This window comes from Amblyraja radiata, chromosome 2, assembly GCF_010909765.2.
Source record: "Amblyraja radiata isolate CabotCenter1 chromosome 2, sAmbRad1.1.pri, whole genome shotgun sequence".
NCBI classification, from domain to species: domain Eukaryota; kingdom Metazoa; phylum Chordata; class Chondrichthyes; order Rajiformes; family Rajidae; genus Amblyraja; species Amblyraja radiata.
Window position 1 is genome coordinate 139,074,124 of NC_045957.1, and position 17,586 is coordinate 139,091,709.

The following is a 17,586-nucleotide window of genomic DNA, read 5'->3' on the forward strand; positions in this document are numbered from 1 at the left end:
GTACATGGATTATCAAAAAGTGCATATTTCTCAGACGAAACACTGGGTACCATTTTGTCCTTGGTAAGATGAGAGGATGGGCAATAGTAGAATGGGCAGTCATGTTGATGCTCATGATTACAAAAATGGGATTTGACACGAAGATGAGAAACATCGAAGTTGGAACTGTACGGATGGATAATTTCCCATGGGGCAAATCTAGATGAGGAACAGACGAGCATGGAACGTTGAAACAAATATGCCAGATCACATGGGTTTGGGAAAAGGCCTTTAAATAAATGCACCAAATGTGTTGGTCAGGAACCATTCCAGTTTGTTGTGATGGAATATTGGATCATGGTGGAAAAGCGGTGAAATGTGTAAGATTAGGTCATGGTTAGTTTTTAAGAATAAGTTAGAAGAGTAATAAGATTAGAGAGTAAGTATTACAGGAACAGGATGGGTACATATGATTAGACATACTGCTCACGTGGAGAATAATTACTGTCATTAACTCACTGAGCCAAATGATCACTTTCATATGCTGCACTTATATAATTTTGTGCATCAGTGAATAGACCTTAGGTACACAAAATGGCTGGAGGAACTCAGCGGGTGCAGCAGCATCTATGGAGCGAAGGAAATAGGCGACGTTTCGGGCCGAAACCCTTCTTCAGACTGTGAATAGACCTTTGTTACTTGGGAAACAAGAAAAGTCAGTGGAAGTACATTTATTAAATAAAACCAAATATTTCATCCACAAATACAGCTTCACTATTATTTGGACAAATGCTTCACTCTGCAAACTGATAATAAATGTTGAAAACGTTCTTGAAGACATTAGTGAGGCTTCACAATTTAATAATGATGTCAAATGACTTGACCCAAATGGGTCCAAATTATGCTTCATTTCTAACTTCTATGGATTGCTCACCTAATCAAGGGGAGTTGATTATCACATGCACAAGTACAGTAAGGTACAGATCTAAAGAAAAATCTAACTTGCAGCAGCATCACAGGCACAGACAACATACAGATACATACATTATTCATGAATTACACATTTTAAAAGACAATGAAAAGAAAAAAAGACTAAAACAAGATATTAGCGCAAGACAATTATGTTCAATAGTGCCCTATTGCTAAAGTGGGATTAGTTGAGATATACAGCAAGGAAACAGGCCCTTCGGCTCACCGAGTCTGCGCTAACCAGTGACCCCTGTACACTAGCACTAACAGACACACTCGGGACAAATTACAATCTTTACCAAAGCCAAATAACCTATAAACGTCTTTGGAGTGTAGGAGGAAACTGGAGCACCCAGCAAAAACACACGTGGTCACGGGGAGCACGTATACACTCTACAGACAGCACCCATAGTCAGGATTGAATCTGGGTCATTGCCGCTGTATGGCAGCAGCTGCACCGCCAATGCTTCCCCAAGGGTTGCGTTGCCAAGCTAAAAAAACTGAGGCTGCCCCTCAATCTAGTGGTGTGGGACTTCAGGCTTCTGTTTCTCCTGCCCGATGGTAGCAACGAGAAACGAGCATGGTGCTAATCATTGATGATCGATGCCAACCTCCTGAGGCAGCTCCTCATGTTGAGCCTGTTGATGGTGGGAGTGCCCATGATGGACCAGGCCGTACCCATCACACTCTGCAGCATTGGAATCACCATTTCAGGCCATGAGGCACCAAGGATCAGGATCCAGAACAGGGTTACAGTTTAATAATCCAGAACCAAGGGTCACATTATAAGAATTCAGAAGTTCCCAGGGGTCACAGTTCAAGAAAGGACATCCTTGTGATTGAGGCAGTGCAGCGTAGGTTCACGAAATCGATCCCTGGGATAGCGGGACTGTCATACGAGGAAAGATTGAAAAGACTAGGCTTGTATTCACTGGAGTTGAGAAGGGTGAGGGGGGATCTTATAGAAACATATAAAATTATAAAAAGACTGGACAAGCTAGATGCAGGAAAGAAATTCCCAATGTTGGGTGAGTCCAGAATCAGGGGACACAGTCTTAGAATAAAGGGGAGGCCATTTAAGACTGAGGTGAGAAAAAACGTTTTCACTCAGAGAGTTGTAAATTTGTGGAATTCCCTGCCACAGAGGGCAGTGGAGGCTAAATCACTGGATGGATTTAAGAGAGAGTTAGATAGAGCTCTAGGGGCTAGTGGAATCAAGGGATATGGGGAGAAGGCAGGCACGGGTTATTGATTGGGGACGAGATTTGTGAATCTGTGGAATTCTCTACCACAGAAGGCAATGGAGGCTAGTTCACTGGATGGATTCAAGAGAGAGTTAGATACAGCTCTTAGCTCAAGGGATTATGGGGAGAAAGCAGGAACGATTCTGGATGATCAGCCATGATTATATTGAATGGTGGAGCTGGCTCGAAGGGCCGAATGGCCTACTCCTGCAAGTGTCTTCTATGTTTCCAAGATACTTTCTACCGTAGCCGTGAAGAAGTTTGTTAGAGCATTTGTTGACATGACGAATCTCTTTAATCTATTCTCGATAGTTTCTTTGAATCAGTAACCTGTCATGATGCTGGAGGGCAGTTTAGCTTCAATACATTGTAGAAACACTGAAAGCGTTACCCTCAGCAAGCCAAATGCTGCCAGACAAAATTATTACCAGAGAGCAGCATTGTGGCTGGGTTGCAAACATTTTCAGACATGGTTTTTAATATTTCAAGAGGTTACTACTTCCAAGGCAGAATTACATCTTTAACAGTTGCGCACACCAACTATTCACAGTATAGACAATAGACAATAGGTGCAGGAGTAGGCCTTTCGACCCTTCGAGCCAGCACCGTCATTCAATGTGATCATGGCTGATCATCCCCAATCAGTACCCCGTTCCTGCCTTCTCCCCATATCCCCTGACTCTGCTATCTTTAAGAGCCCTATCTAGCTCTCAATTGAAAGTATCCAGAGAACTGGCCTCCACCGCCCTCTGAGGCAGAGAATTCCACAGATTCACAACTCTCTGTGAGAAAAAGTGTTTTCTCGTCTCCGTTCTAAATTGCTTACCCCTTATTCTTAAACTATGACCCCTGGTTCTGGACTCCCCCAACATCGGGAACATGTTTCCTGCCTCTAGCGTGTCCAAGCCCTTAACAATCTTATATGTTTCAATAAGATACCCTCACATCCTTCTAACCTCCAGAGTGTACAAGCCCAGCCGCTCCATTCTCCCAGCATATGACAGTCCCACCATCCCTGGAATTAACCTTCTAAACCTATGCTGCACTCCCTCAATAGCAAGAATGTCCTTCCTCAAATTAGGGGACCAAAACTGCACACAATACTTCAGGAGTGGTCTCACTAGGGCTCTGTACAACTGCAGAGGGACCTCTTTGCTCCTATACTCGACTCCTCTTGTTAGGAAAGCCAACATGCCATTCGCTTTCTTCACTGCCTGCTGTACCTGCATACTTATTGTAGATGGTTTATGCATGCAACCTATAATGTAGCTACCTCAATACCACTAACCACGCCTTAGTCATCTCAGTATAACTGTGATATCTTCCCCTTGGTTCCAGTACGCCTGAAGACTAGATGCAGGCAGTACTGGGACGTGCTTCACATGTGCCTTTATTAAATACTCAGTAAAGTTACAGTGTGTCAGACTTAAAATCTTTACATGGTGTCAGCAAGTTAAACGCCGCTACCTGTTTATCGGGTTTTATTTGCTCCTAGTTTTACTAGTGTTTAATTCCCTATTTACCATGGCATTCTCATGCCGCAAGCCCTCTCCCCTTGTCTTTGACGCTGACATTGCGGACCGATGGGCTACTTTCGTGATGGACTACAACCACTTCATCAACATCGTGCACCGAAATGACCCTGATGCGGTCAAAGCCTCACTCCTGCTGAACCTTGCCGGTCCCGATGCTATGAAGCGTGCTCAGGCTTTCACTTACAATCCAGCGGTCCTGGATGACAACGACCAGGTCGTCGAGCCGGCGGAGTCTGCCAACGACCCGGTATGTCTTTTACGCAAGTTTGCGGAGATTTGTGACTTGCCCTCCAACCGCATATTGGAGCGGGCTAGATTCTTTACAAGGAAACAGCAGCCTGATGAGCCTGTTGAATGTTTTATCGCTGACCTGCGCTACCTTGCTCAGCGGTGCCGTTTCGAGAACATGTGTGATCAGCTCACTAGAGATATTTTGGTCACCGGCATGCTAGATCAGAAGTTACGAGCAGAGCTGCTGCGAAAACCGGTTCTCACCCTGACTGAAGCTATGCATGCATGCAGACTAGCTGAGGTGGTTGCCCCGCTACATGGGCAGAGGGGATCTGACAATCGGGCTATTAATCTGACTGGTGTTGCTATGCCCCGTCGCAAGCAAGACAACGTTCGCTCTGCACCGCAGCTGACTTATGCCGCTCGGGTCCCGCTTGTCAAGAAGTGCCCCAACTGTAATTATGTACACTCTATGCAGTCGCAGTGCCCAGCATTTGGTAAAGCTTGTAATTTCTGTAAGAAGATGAACCATTTCTCAGCTGCCTGTCGCTCCCGTGGGAACGTTCCTCCAGCTCCCAGGCAAGTTTTAAACAACCTACAACAAGTTGATAACAAATTCGGTTCCCAGTCTTCTGTCGACACTGCCCTCGACTCTGAGCCCAGTATTTCCATGGGAGATGCCAGTGTTTATTCTCTCCTTCATAATCAATCTCGCATTCCCAATCCTTCTGTACTAGTCACTGTCAACAACAAATCCTTCACTGCTAAGCTAGACACGGGGGCGAAGGTGAATGTTATGTCAACATCCCTGTTCAGGAAGATTAGAAATAATGAGCTGTTAACTGCTGATCGCTCCACATTGCGTGCTTATGGGGAGAGGAGCTGAAACCTGTGGGGAGGACCACCTTCCACTGTGTGCTCAAGAAATCTTCGCGAGACCTGTCGTTCTTCATTCTTGACTGCGACTGTGTGACTCTGTTGAGCAATCAGGCGTGTCAGGATCTCGGGCTGGTGTCCTTTGACCGTACTGTCCACGAAGTGGGGGTGCTGCTGAATCCACTCTCTGAATACCCTGACCTATTCGATGAAGTTCTGGGTAAGCTGCCCCTTGTATACAAGATCGCAACTGACCCGTCGGTTGTACCAGTGGTCCGTGCTCCGCACAGGGTGTCGTTTGCCATGAAGGGCAAGGTCGAAGCCATGCTGAAGAACATGGTTGCCATGGGAGTGCTTGAAGCTGTCAGCGAACCCACCGACTGGGTCTCCACCATGGTCGCCACCATGAAGAAGGGTAAGAGCGAGATACGGGTGTGCATCAACCCCAAAGATTTAAATCTGGCAATAAGACGTCCTCATTATCCCATGAGGACTGTAGAAGATGTTGCTGCCCAGGTCGGTCAGGCTACGGTGTTCTCTGTCCTTGATGCCAGGAGCTCATTCTGGCAAATACCTCTTGACAAACACTCCTCAGACTTAACCACTTTTGGCACCCCCTTCGGAAGATTCAAATTTTTGCGGATGCCGTTCGGCATCAACTCTGCCAGCGAAGTGTTTCAACGCTCCATGGAGCAACTGTTTGCTGGCCTGCCATGTGCCATTATCGTGGATGACATCCTGGTTTACGGGAAAGATGCTGCTGAGCACGACCACAACCTCCGACGGATTCTAGACCGCGCTCGCCAGATCAACTTAAAACTTAACCCGTCAAAGTGCAAGTTCCATGTAGCTGAAGTACCCTATGTTGGCCACATCTTCACAGTCCACGGGCTGAAACCTGATCCGCAGAAGACCAACGCTATCTCCGAGCTGCCTGCCCCGACCGACGTGACCAGCCTGCGTTTCCTGGGCATGGTCAACTATTTGGGGAAGTTTATCACCGACCTCAGTGAGTTGAGTGCACCCCTGAGGCAACTGGCGAGAAAAGACATTGCCTGGTCCTGGTTTCCCCAACACCAGCAGGCTTTCGACTTCCTCAAAACAAAGCTGATTAGCACACCGACTCTCACGTTTTTCGATCTGCAACGTCCGATTGTAGTTACGTGTGATGCTTCCCGCTTCGGACTCGGTGCTGCCTGCCTGCAACTCCATGATGACGGCTCGCTGCAGCCCATTTCCTATGCCTCGCGTACCATGACAGGCACTGAGCACAAATGCACAAATCGAGAAGGAGCTTCTTGCGGTTGTATTCGCCTGCTCCAAGTTCAAGGACTTCCTTTTCGGTACCAGGTTCACCGTCGAGACGGATCATCAACCCTTGGTGACCATCCTCAATAAGCCCATCCACATCGCTCCAGCTAGACTCCAGCGCATGATGTTACAGCTCCAGCGGTTCGACTTTCTGATCGTGTACAAGAGGGGCACCGAGAGGCATGTGGCCGACGCGCTGTCCCGGGCCCCCCGGTCCTCCTGTGACAGGCACCCCAACGAGCAGGAGGATCTGCAGGTACTCAATGTCAACTTCGTTCCCTCTAAGCAGCTGCAGTGCCTGGTTGAGCACACCGCCAATGACCCCGACCTGCAACAGCTCGCAGCTGTCATCCAGCGGGGGTGGCCCAGCAGACGCACCTCACTGCCTGCGGGCGCCCACCCTTTCTTTCTGGTTCGCGACGAGCTTGTGCTCCGGGACGGGATCATCATCAAGGGTCACAAGGTGGTCGTCCCTGCCTCCCTCTACGACTTGTACTACAACGCTGCCCACATGGGGCATCCCGGAGCCGATGCCACCGTCTCACATGCCCAAGAACAATACTATTGGCCCGGCATGGCCAAGTACAATAAAGCCCGAGTAGCCTCCTGTCCTGATTGCAACACTCTTGCCCCACATCAGCAGCACCAGCCACTTCCGCAGCAGCCTGCGCCTGCCATGCCCTGGACCTCGCTGGCTGCTGACATATTCGAATGGCGAGGCAAGCACTACCTGGTGTTGGTTGATTCATACTCCAACTGGTTCGAGGTGGACCTTCTCCCTGTTATCACCTCTGAAATGGTTATCAGTAAGCTGCGCAGACACTTTGCTACCTTTGGGTCCCCGGTCCGCTTACAGACCGACAACGGCCGTCAGTTCACCAGCGCAGAATTCCAGGCTTTCGCTGTGAAGTGGAACTTCACTCACTATACCAGCAGCCCCGAATACCCGCAGAGCAACGGCCTGGTCGAGCGAGCTGTCCGCAGTGCCAAGACTTTGCTCGAGCAGTCTCGTCTCTCCAATGGTGACTTCTACCTGGGTCTACTCAACCTTCGCAACATCTCACGGGACCCTCGCATGCGATCCCCTGCCCAGCGTCTGATGTCCCGCGTGCTTCGCCCACCGATTCCGATCGCCCAACAATCCCAGGTGCCCAAGGTCCTCCAGCCTGCCGCCGTCCAGCAACGGATTGCTCACAAGCATGAGGTACAGCGCCGCTCTCATGACAAGTCCTGCCGCCCGCTCTCACCACTACTGCCTGGCCAGGTCGTCCGCATGCAGACAGCCACCGGATTCTCCCGAATCGCAACCGTTGTTGGTGTGGACGATTCCCCGAGATCTTACCTGGTGGACTTTGATGGCACTGTCTACCGCCGGAGCCGCCAGCACCTGTTGGCCGTTAACGAGCCTCTGCCTCCTCCTGCGGATCCCTACGCTCCTCCGTTGCGTTTCGAGCCTGCCACTACCAATTACCCCGCAGCTCCCTGCATGCCCCGGTCAGTTCGCTTGCCGCGTTCTCCTCCTTCTGTACTTCCTGGTTTCGGGCAGATGATCTCCTCCCCGGCTCGTCCTCCTTCTCCTCCTTCTCCCCCGTCTCCTCCTCCTGGATCACCTGTGCCGGTTGGGTCACCTCCCGCATTCCCGGTTGGGTCTCCGCCTGCTTCCTCCTTCCCGGCTGCTACTGCTCCGCCTCCTCTTCTATCTGGTGGGGAGGGTGATGGTGCTATACGCACACGCTCGGGTCGGGTTGTCAAACCTCCTGTCCGCTACGGTGATTTCGTTTAAATTTGCATGTGTTGTATAATCACACTGCCACTGTTATAACTTCAATTTTAGATTTCTAAGGGAAAGGATGTAGATGGTTTATGCATGCAACCTCTAATGTAGCTACCTCAAGACCACTAACCATGCCTTAGTCATCTCAGTATAACTGTGATATCTTCCCGTTGCTCCTCCCTTGGTTCCAGTACGCCTGAAGACTAGATGCAGTCAGTACTGGGACGTGCTTCACATGTGCCTTTATTAAATACTCAGTAAAGTTACAGTGTGTCAGACTTAAATTATTTACACTTATTTTCATAGACTGATGAACAAGGACCCCCAGATCCTGTTGTACTTCCCCTTTTCCCAACTTAACGCCATTTAGATAGTAATCTGCCTTCCTGCTTTTGATACCAAAGTGGATAACCTCACATTATCCACATTAAACTTCATCTGCCATGCATCTGCCCACTCCACCAACCTGTCCAAGTCACCCTGCATTCTCATAGCATCCTCCTCACAGTTCACAGTTTTGTGTCATCTGCAAATTTGCTAACGTTACTTTGAATCCCTTCATCCAAATCATTGGTGTATATTGTAAATAGCTGCGGTCCTGGCACCGAGACTTGCTGTACCCCACTAGTCACTGCCTGCCGTTAATCCCTACACTTTGTTTCCTATCTGCCAACCAATTTTCTATCCATATCAGCACTCTACCCCCAATACCATGTGCCCTAATTTTGCCCACGAATCTCCTATGTGGGACCTTATCAGATGTTTTCTGAAAGTCCAGGTACACTACATCCACTGGCTCTCCCTTGTCCATTTTCCTAGTATCATTTTTTGCGTGCGGTTCTGGTCACCCCCATTGCAGGAAGAATGTGGAGGTTTCAGCAAGGGTGCAGAGGTGGTTTACCAGAATGATGCCTGGATTACTAATACACGGAGAGGTTGGACAGTTTGGATTGATTTCTCTGAAACACCGGAGATTTCATTGCTTCTCTTCTTTCCTTATCTGACACCCTTTTGTCTCCTACTCATCGCTGGCCTTCGTCACTTATTCCACCCGTCTGCCAATCAAACCTCGCACACCTGCATCCACCAGGGTCGCACGGTGGTACAGCGGTAGAGTTGCTGCCTTACAGCGCTAGAGACCCGGCTTCGATCCTGCCTACGGGTGCTTGTCTTTACTTCGTTTCTACGCTCACCCCGTGACCACGTGGTCACCCCCCCCCCCCCCCCCCCCCCCCGAGTACTCAGGCTTCCTCCCACTCTCCAAAAATGTACAGGTTTGTACGTTCATTGCTTTGGTATACATGTAAAAACTGTCTCTAGTATGTGTAGGATAGTGTTAATGTGCGGGGATCGCTGGTCGGTGCGGACTCGGTGGGCTAAAAGGCCCTTTTCCACAAGGTATCGCTTAACTAAACCTTTCATTTGCCAAGCTTTACCCCTATTCCATCCCTTTTCCAGCTTTCCAACCCCTACTCCAAGAGTCTGAAGAAGAGGCCCAGTCAAAAACATCTCATGCCCATTCTCTCCATAAATATTCCCTCATCCGCTGAGCTCCTCCAGACCATTGTGTTTTGCTTAAGATTTCAGCATCTGCAGTCTTTGGCATCTCCAGGGCTGATACACAATTTGCCAACCGAATTGCAACACTGGTTCTTCCTTATCTTTTTTTTGCAAGTTAAAACCTACAATCCGAAAAAAACAAGCATGTTACACCTATACTTACTTGGGCCAATTCTATTATTTATTTTTCCAAATTCCCTGGTATTACTATTTTAATTAGGGGTCCGAACATTCTCACTAGCTCTGCTGTTAGTATAACTAATTTGTTGTTTTCAATTCTCCCACCCCTTTGTTAAATAGGTAAGTTACCAATAGGTAAGCTGCCAATCGTTGCTATTCTAGAATCAATCACATTTTTAGTGACTACATAAACGATATCATGAACGACTTGCACCTCATACTGCAGGACACAAAGTGCTTGAGTAAGTCAGCGGGTCAGGCAGCATCTCTGGAGAGCATGGAGAGGTGACGTTTTGGGTTGGGTCCTTTCTTCAGACTGATGTTTTTTTTTAGATTTAAGACCCTGGTTTTGGATTGAAAACAAGGTTGATTCAATCTTAGCATAACGTGCTATGTTATGATTACTGTTCCTAAGAGGTCCTTGAATTTTTAATTAACCCTTTGTTTGTAGTTCGGTTTACATTCAGTCTCCAAACATTCAAAGTTTGCATGAAAAATTGGACAATTTTACTGCAACGATATCAAGGGATATGGGGGAAAAAGCAGGAAAGGGGTACTGATTTTAGATGATCAGTCATGATCATATCGAAAGGCGGTGCTGGCTCAAAGGGCCAAATGGCCTACTCCAGCACCTATTTTTCTATGTTTCTACCATCACATCCACTCCCGGTACATTGCCACTCCCATTACCTCCATTCTCAATGTACACCAGAGCATCCTGAGAACCAGTGTTGGAGCCACCATGGACAGTGTCTGACAAGTGTCAGCAGTATTTTGTATGTTTGGATGATCCAACTCATCTCTCAACTTAGCCGAAATAGCTCAGTTGGGAGAGCATTAGACTGAAAATCTAAAGGTCCCTGGTTCAATCCTTGGTTTCGGCAGCGGTGTTGGATTATGTATTTTATAACAACATTTATTTTAACAGACATTTGGAGGAAAACATGGATATGAAAAGTTTAGAGGGATATGGGCCAAACGCAGACAGGAGGGACTAATGTAGATAGGCCTTCTTGGATGGCATGGGCATGTTGGGGCGAAGGGACGGTTTCCTTTGTGGGAGATACGGTGTCGCAGCGGTAGAGTTGCTGCCTTACAGCGCCAGACACCCGGGTTTGATCCTGGCTGCAGGTGGTGTCTATACGGATTTTGTACGTTCTCCTCATGACCACATGGGCTTTCTCCAGGAGGAGCAGTTTTTTCCTACATTCCAAAGATATACAGGTTTGTGGGTTAATTGACTTCGGTAAAAGTTGTAAATTGTCCCTAGTGTGTAGTATAGTGCTAGTTTACGGGGATCGCTGGTCGGCATGGACTCAGTGGGCTGAATGGCCTGTTTCCGCACTGTATCTCTAAACTAAACTTGAAGCGTAATCTGTTACCAAGAACTACCTTAAGTGCTCATCTGTCATTGAGCCACAGAGATAATGGCCTGCCTTGTCTTTTCATGAAAGCTAAATATTCCTTCACCTCTGTGTGCCAGAGAAATAAATAAAATAATTCTAGTTTATACAATCTTTCTTTGGCATGTTATGGCAAATGAGCATAGATTAAAAATTGAAACAATAAATTTGCATTCCAAACCAATAATTTTAAAATGTATAGGAAGGAACTGCAGGTGCCGGTTTACACCGAACAAAGACACAAAATGCTGGAGTAACCCAACAGAACATGCAGCACCTCTGGAGAGAAGGAATGGATGACATACACAGGAGATTTACTAGAATGTTGCCTGGGTTTCAGCAACTAAGTTACAGAGAAAGGTTGAACAAGTTAGGGCTTTATTCTTTGGAGCGCAGAAGGTTAAGGGGGGGGACTTGATAGAGGTCTTTAAAATGATGAGAGGGATAGACAGAGTTGACGTGGATAAGCTTTTCCCATTGAGAATAGGAAAGATTCAAACAAGAGGACATGATTTGCGAATTAAGGGACAGAAGTTTAGGGGTAACATGAGGGGGAACTTCTTTACTCAGAGAGTGGTAGCTGTGTGGAATGAGCTCCCAGTGGAAGTGGTGGAGGCAGGTTCGATTTTATCATTTAAAAATAAATTGGATAGGTATATGGACGGGAAAGGAATGGAGGATTATGGTCTGAGTGCAGGTAGATGGGACTAGGGGAAAATAAGTGTTCGGCATGGACTAAAAGGGCTGAGATGGCCTGTTTCCGTGCTGTATTTGTTATATGGTTATATGGTTGGGTCGGTACCCTTCCTCAGACCTGTTTCTTCTCTCCAGAAATGCTGCCTGTCCAACTGAGTTACTCCAGCATTTTGTGTCTATCTTCAATCATTTAAATAGACATACAAAAAGCTACCATAACAATATGATTTATGGATACAAAAGGTTCAACAACTTCAGGAAATGATCATCACTTCATCAGCTCAGCAATAATGGGGGGAAAAACTATTTCACCTCACGCATTCATGGCCTTTCATGTTATTATTGTATTCTGCAGGAGATAAACAATATTAATCATTCATTGCCGGAAGTAATAGATTTAAATCAGTGTATTTGATGATCCATTCACCAGAATCATACAGCATGGAAACAGGTCCTTCCATTCAAATCCATGTCAACCATCTAGTATCCATTTGCACCAATTCTTTATTTCAAACTTTTATTCTCCCAACAAACCCCTACAAATTATGCTGCTCCCCCACATGCAAGTGGCAATTTAAAGTGGCTGGTTGTCCTCCCAAGCGATATCTTTGGGATATGGAGTAAAAGTAGATCAAGTGGAGGAAATACTCATTTAATCTCCTCACAGACAGCATCAGAGGTCCATTGAATCATTGTTGCTGGATCTTTTAAATAGCAAATCTACTAGTTACCACCGCTGTTTTGCTGGAGTGTATCAGTCATCATTAATATCACATATCGCCTTATGATTCATGAGAAGGTTGCATTACAAAAATTGATGTATGGGGGCCAAAGATGATACAATTTTCTGACAAAGGAATAAAAGGCTGGTTGGCGATTGAACTGAAGAAGGGGTCTCGACCCGAAACATCACCTATTCCTTTTCGCCAGAGATCCTGCCTGACCCACACCGAGTTCCTCCAGCATTTTGTAATTGGTTTCAATTGGCGATTGGATGGACTGGCGATTTACCCAACTATTATACAGGAGCTCCCCAGATAACCACACTTGCAGAAATCCAACTTTACACAAGCGCTCACGCATGCTCTTAAAGCATTTAAGATAGCTTCAATAATTAGCTTCATGGTACTAATTAATGACTAGATACAGTAAATATTGCAACAATTATTGTCAATGTTAGGATGATCATTTAGTAAAATGAAAGATTCATACCAAATGTCTGTACAGCAATACAAGATGGGTTACTATGGAAAACAGGTGCTTCTGACAATTTTTCAGGAATGGATCCTTTCATAACCCAGGGACTACATTCACTGCAGCACTACCAGCTTTCAAAACCAGGTTCAAGTCGAGAACACGTGCGACTTAAAAATGGGCCGGGTGAACAGTGCAAGAGAGCACTAACAAAGCCCCACCAGGCCAAACCAGTAAAAAAAAAAGAGGTTGTGGGAACTCAGTCTCCTTCCATGCAATTGCTGCAACAATCAAAATTATTTTGTACGGTGACAGATTGAGAATCGATCAGATCATGGCAAATCACACTCATAAATAATGCACACCAGCCAGCAAATCTAAGTTGTTTGTGACAGACTGACACTCAAGGATGAATTAGAACAGCAATGGTATTCTCAACAAGTACAAGGGACATTGATGATCGCAATATGCAGATACATGAGCCAGAAGAAATTTAGTACTGTTAAACATTTCCAATGGGAAAAATCTTGGTGAGCACTGAAATAACCCATGTCCAAGCATCAATAGATGTCCAAAACATGGATGTTTCCACTAGTGGGAGAGTCTAGGACTAGAGGTCATAGACTCAGAATTAGAGGACGTTCTTTTCCGAAGGAGATGAGGAGGGTGGCTTCTTTAATCAGAGGGTGGTGAATCTGTGGAATTCTTTGCCACAGAAGGCTATGGAGGCCAAGTCAGTGGATATTTTTTAAGGCATTTATCGATATATTCATGATTAGTATGGGTGTCAGAGTTTATGGGGAGAAGACAGGAGAATGGGGTTAGGAGGGAGAGATAGATCGGCCATGATTGAATGGTGGAGTAGATGGGCCAAATGGCCTAATTCTACTCCTATCCTTATGACCTGCTGATGCTGATTAACAAAAAGATAGTGTTGGAGTAACTCAGTGGGTGAGACACCATCTCTGGAGAACATGGATAAGTAATGTTTTGGGTCAGGTCCCTCCTTCAGTCTGAAGGGTAGTGACCCGGTAGGCTTTGTGCTGCCCCACCTCAAGAAGGGCCCCGACCTGAAATGTCACCCGTCCATGTTCTCCAGAGATGCTGCCTGACCCGTTGAGGTACACGAGAATTTGTGTCTTTTTTTTCCCCACCATTGGAATATCTGCTGCATTCTGGTGATATGTTTAAGCAATATTTTGGGCAACACTACACAGATGAATGCTTTTCAGTGACAATGTGTCCAGACTGATTGCATCATATTCACAGTACATGTTATCATTGCCTTGATTAGATACATTGCAACACCAATGATTATTTGAGTGTCTTCTCCCATTATTAAATTCCTAATACAAAGTTATAAACTGCCTCTGGCAGAACAGTATATGCAAGAGGGAAATTATTTGTAATTCATTCATCTTTGTGGCATCCACAACCCTCCAGCTACAGATTTTGCTACATCTACTAATCTATTACATGCTCAAAACATTACCATTTGGTGAATTGAAGGACAGACGTTGATTCTTTTACTAATTGAAGACCGCACACAAGTTAACAATTAAATACTTTATAAGGCTCTGAATGAAGCCAAGTCAGCATTTGCACCAAGTATTATGTGCCTTATGGGCGGGGCAATAACAGGGCCTTATAATCTTGTTCAGTTGGATCACAGTTTGCTGAACTGCATGGAGATATTGCATAAAAGAAAGCTTTCACAAGCATTAAAGTGGTTCACCATGTTAGCTTTTCAGCAAAGTAAATCCTAAGGGCAATTAGGAAATAAATTGCATGTGCAAATTCTGTAAGCATCTCTAATAAGTCAGAATTAACTTTGGTATTAGATAAGCCACGACAAGAGTAATTCAGGAACCAACCCATAAAGTGATATCTTATTCCCTAGCGACAAGGGTTTGTGTAGTATTAATGCACTGCCGAGCTTTAAATTGATTTTATCGTCAACAAGATAGTTAACTGCAATATAGTATGTGGCAGTCCCAGGCCATGTTTCACCTTTGCCCCATAATGAATTCTCACAAATTACTAACAGAGCTCCAGGGGCATGTTCATGGTCCATTGAAAGTTTTTACTGTTTTGCATCAATGTGCTATCGGTGAAGTGTTTCAGAAGCAGGCACTTAGAAGAAGCCCACTACGCACAAGGGCAGCACAGTGGTGCAGCTGCTGCCTCATAGCACCAGAGACCTGGGTTAGATCCTACCCTCGGGTGATGTCTGTGTGGAGTTTGCCTGTTCTCGCTGTGACCAAATTGTTTTCCTCTAAGTGCTCGTTTCCTTCCGCTTCCCAAAGAGATGCGGATTCACAGGTCAATTGACCTCTGTAAATTGTCCCTGGAGTGTAGGGAGCGGATGTGAAAGTGGAATAACATAGAACTTGTGTGAACAGGTGTGGTGTGGGTTTGATAGGTCAAAGGACCCATTCCATGCTGCATCTCTAAACTAAAGTTCATATATCCCACTGACCGTTGTCACTCTGATGTATCAGAAGACCTGCCATGGCATTGATCATTGTGATGAAGACTTACATGCTTTACATAACATGTTAAAGATTCATTATTTTGATTTCTTGAGCTTCAGATTCCAGTTGTAGTATGACCAGATGTATCGATTCATAAATGCAACACCAAGTCATTGACTCATGCAAAAGTTCTATGGATGGACCACATACTCACCCATCCATTCTATTACTGCAATACTTACAGCTCCGGTCATTCAATGCTGAATACATTAACTAATTAATAGTGCAGGAAATATATTAAATATCTTCCTATCCTATATACATACTAGACTAAGTGGGACCTGTTGGGTCCCATGTTTACACAGGAGGGCTGGTCCCCCAACACAATATTGGGGGAGGAGTGCTAGTATGGGTGTTGTGGGTTAAAGGGACTGGTTTCCAGAGGGCTAGTATGGACATTGTGGGCCAAATGGATTCTTGGGGTGGCAGCTCAGTTAGTCAAGCCTGATGTGCTGGCAGCTCACTTACGGCTGGTGGGCTGGCAGTTGACTCACGACTATTCCTTGAAATTCCATTTCAAATAGGGTGCAAGGCCACCATATTCAAGAGCAGTTTCCTACCACTCCAAGCAGGGTGCAAGCCCACCAAATTCAAATGCAGTTTCCTACCATTTCAAGCAGGGTGCAAGGCCACCAAATTCAAGAGCAGTTTCATACCACTTCAAGCAGAGTGCAAGGCCACTAAATTCAAGTGCAGTTTCATACCACTTCAAGCAGGGTGCAAGTTCTCAAATAATGGCAGTATGCACTGTTAATTCAGAGGAACCAAATTAATCAGGAGGTAACTACATTCCTCACTGTGATTGAAGAAAATAAAGTCTAATCTTCTTCCCTCATTTTGTCCCATGGTCGACGCAGCCGAACCATCTGTCGGGGACAATTGAAGTTCCCGGGTCAGGGTGATTAAAGCTCCTGTGGCTTGGAGCTCCCGAAGTCGGTCTCCAGCAGAGGCCTCCAAATCCTCGATGTTAGGCCAAGATACGATATGGTAAAAAAATCGCATCTCCGTCGAGGTAAGAGAATAAAAAAAGTTTTCCCCAACCCCCCCTCCCCCAACATAAAACAAGCTGAAGAACACTAAAACCATACATTTAACCCAAACTAAAAAGCAGAGAAGGGGCAGAGACTGTTGGCGAGGCAAATACTGCTATCCATCTTTAAACCAGTTCCAGTTTGACTGTTTGATACTATGGCTCTCCCAAGGGTTTATTAGCTTATCACTGCTGCATTACACTCTTAAATTATCCCTTGCTTCTGACAAAACAATTGGCACCATAGTTTGATTAAACGTGTGCCTGAGAAATATGATTCATTCCTGAAGAATGCAGGTGGTTTTACAAAATTCATGAAAATGATCCAGGCTATTTTCTGCAAGGGTTCTCAAATAATGGCAGTACACACTGTTAATTCAGAGGAACCAAATTAATCAGAAGATAACTACATTCCATGCTTGTGCTGAGACTCGAGCCAATAGATTTCAGCATCTAAGACCTAGTCATTGCACAGTTTTTCCTGTGCATGTGCACAGTCTTTGTGGGATCTGCATTGTTTTACACGCACAATCTTGCAAAGAGCATTTCTCCTCACAAACCTGTCCAGTCAAGAATCCAACAAGCTTTACCAAACCTTCCAGAGGGAATCAAGTGAATGTGAAAAGGGCCAATTGGGATAAAAGTTAAGGTGGACAAAATGCTGAAAAATGAAAGGGTCTCAAAGAAGTATTTTTTCTTAAACCAAAAACATTACTAATATAAAATATTCTGAAAATATGGTGTCAGTCTGAAGAAGGGTCTCGACCTGAAACATCACCCATTCCTTCTCTCCAGGGATGCTGCCTGTCCTGCTGAGTTACTCATTCTTAACTGTCTCACAATGGTTTCACAATTGTCTTCCTCTACACACGGCTGACATGGCCCTGTCTCATTGTACGAGTTCATTCAAGAGCTCTCCCGAGTTTAAAAAAAAATCAAACTCGTGGTAAGCACATTGAATCAACGTAGCGGATACGTCGGAGCTCGGGGACGTCTCTTAGCGGCTCGTAACGCTAACGGCAGGTACTCGGGAAACGCGGTAAGCTCGGGAAGACTCGTGAAGATTTTTC

At 45.7% G+C, this 17,586-nt stretch overlaps 1 protein-coding gene and 1 non-coding gene across 18 annotated transcripts in view; one reads left to right on the plus strand and one right to left on the minus strand.

The window, feature by feature from the left end:
- The window catches only part of fhod3 (formin homology 2 domain containing 3), a 637,022-nt gene that overhangs the window by 402,542 nt on the left and 216,894 nt on the right, over nt 1–17,586 (minus strand). The gene's annotated exons all lie outside the window — the stretch shown is intronic.
- On the plus strand, nt 10,471–10,543 carry trnaf-gaa. Its single transcript has one exon. It is a non-coding gene; the product is annotated as a tRNA-Phe (tRNA).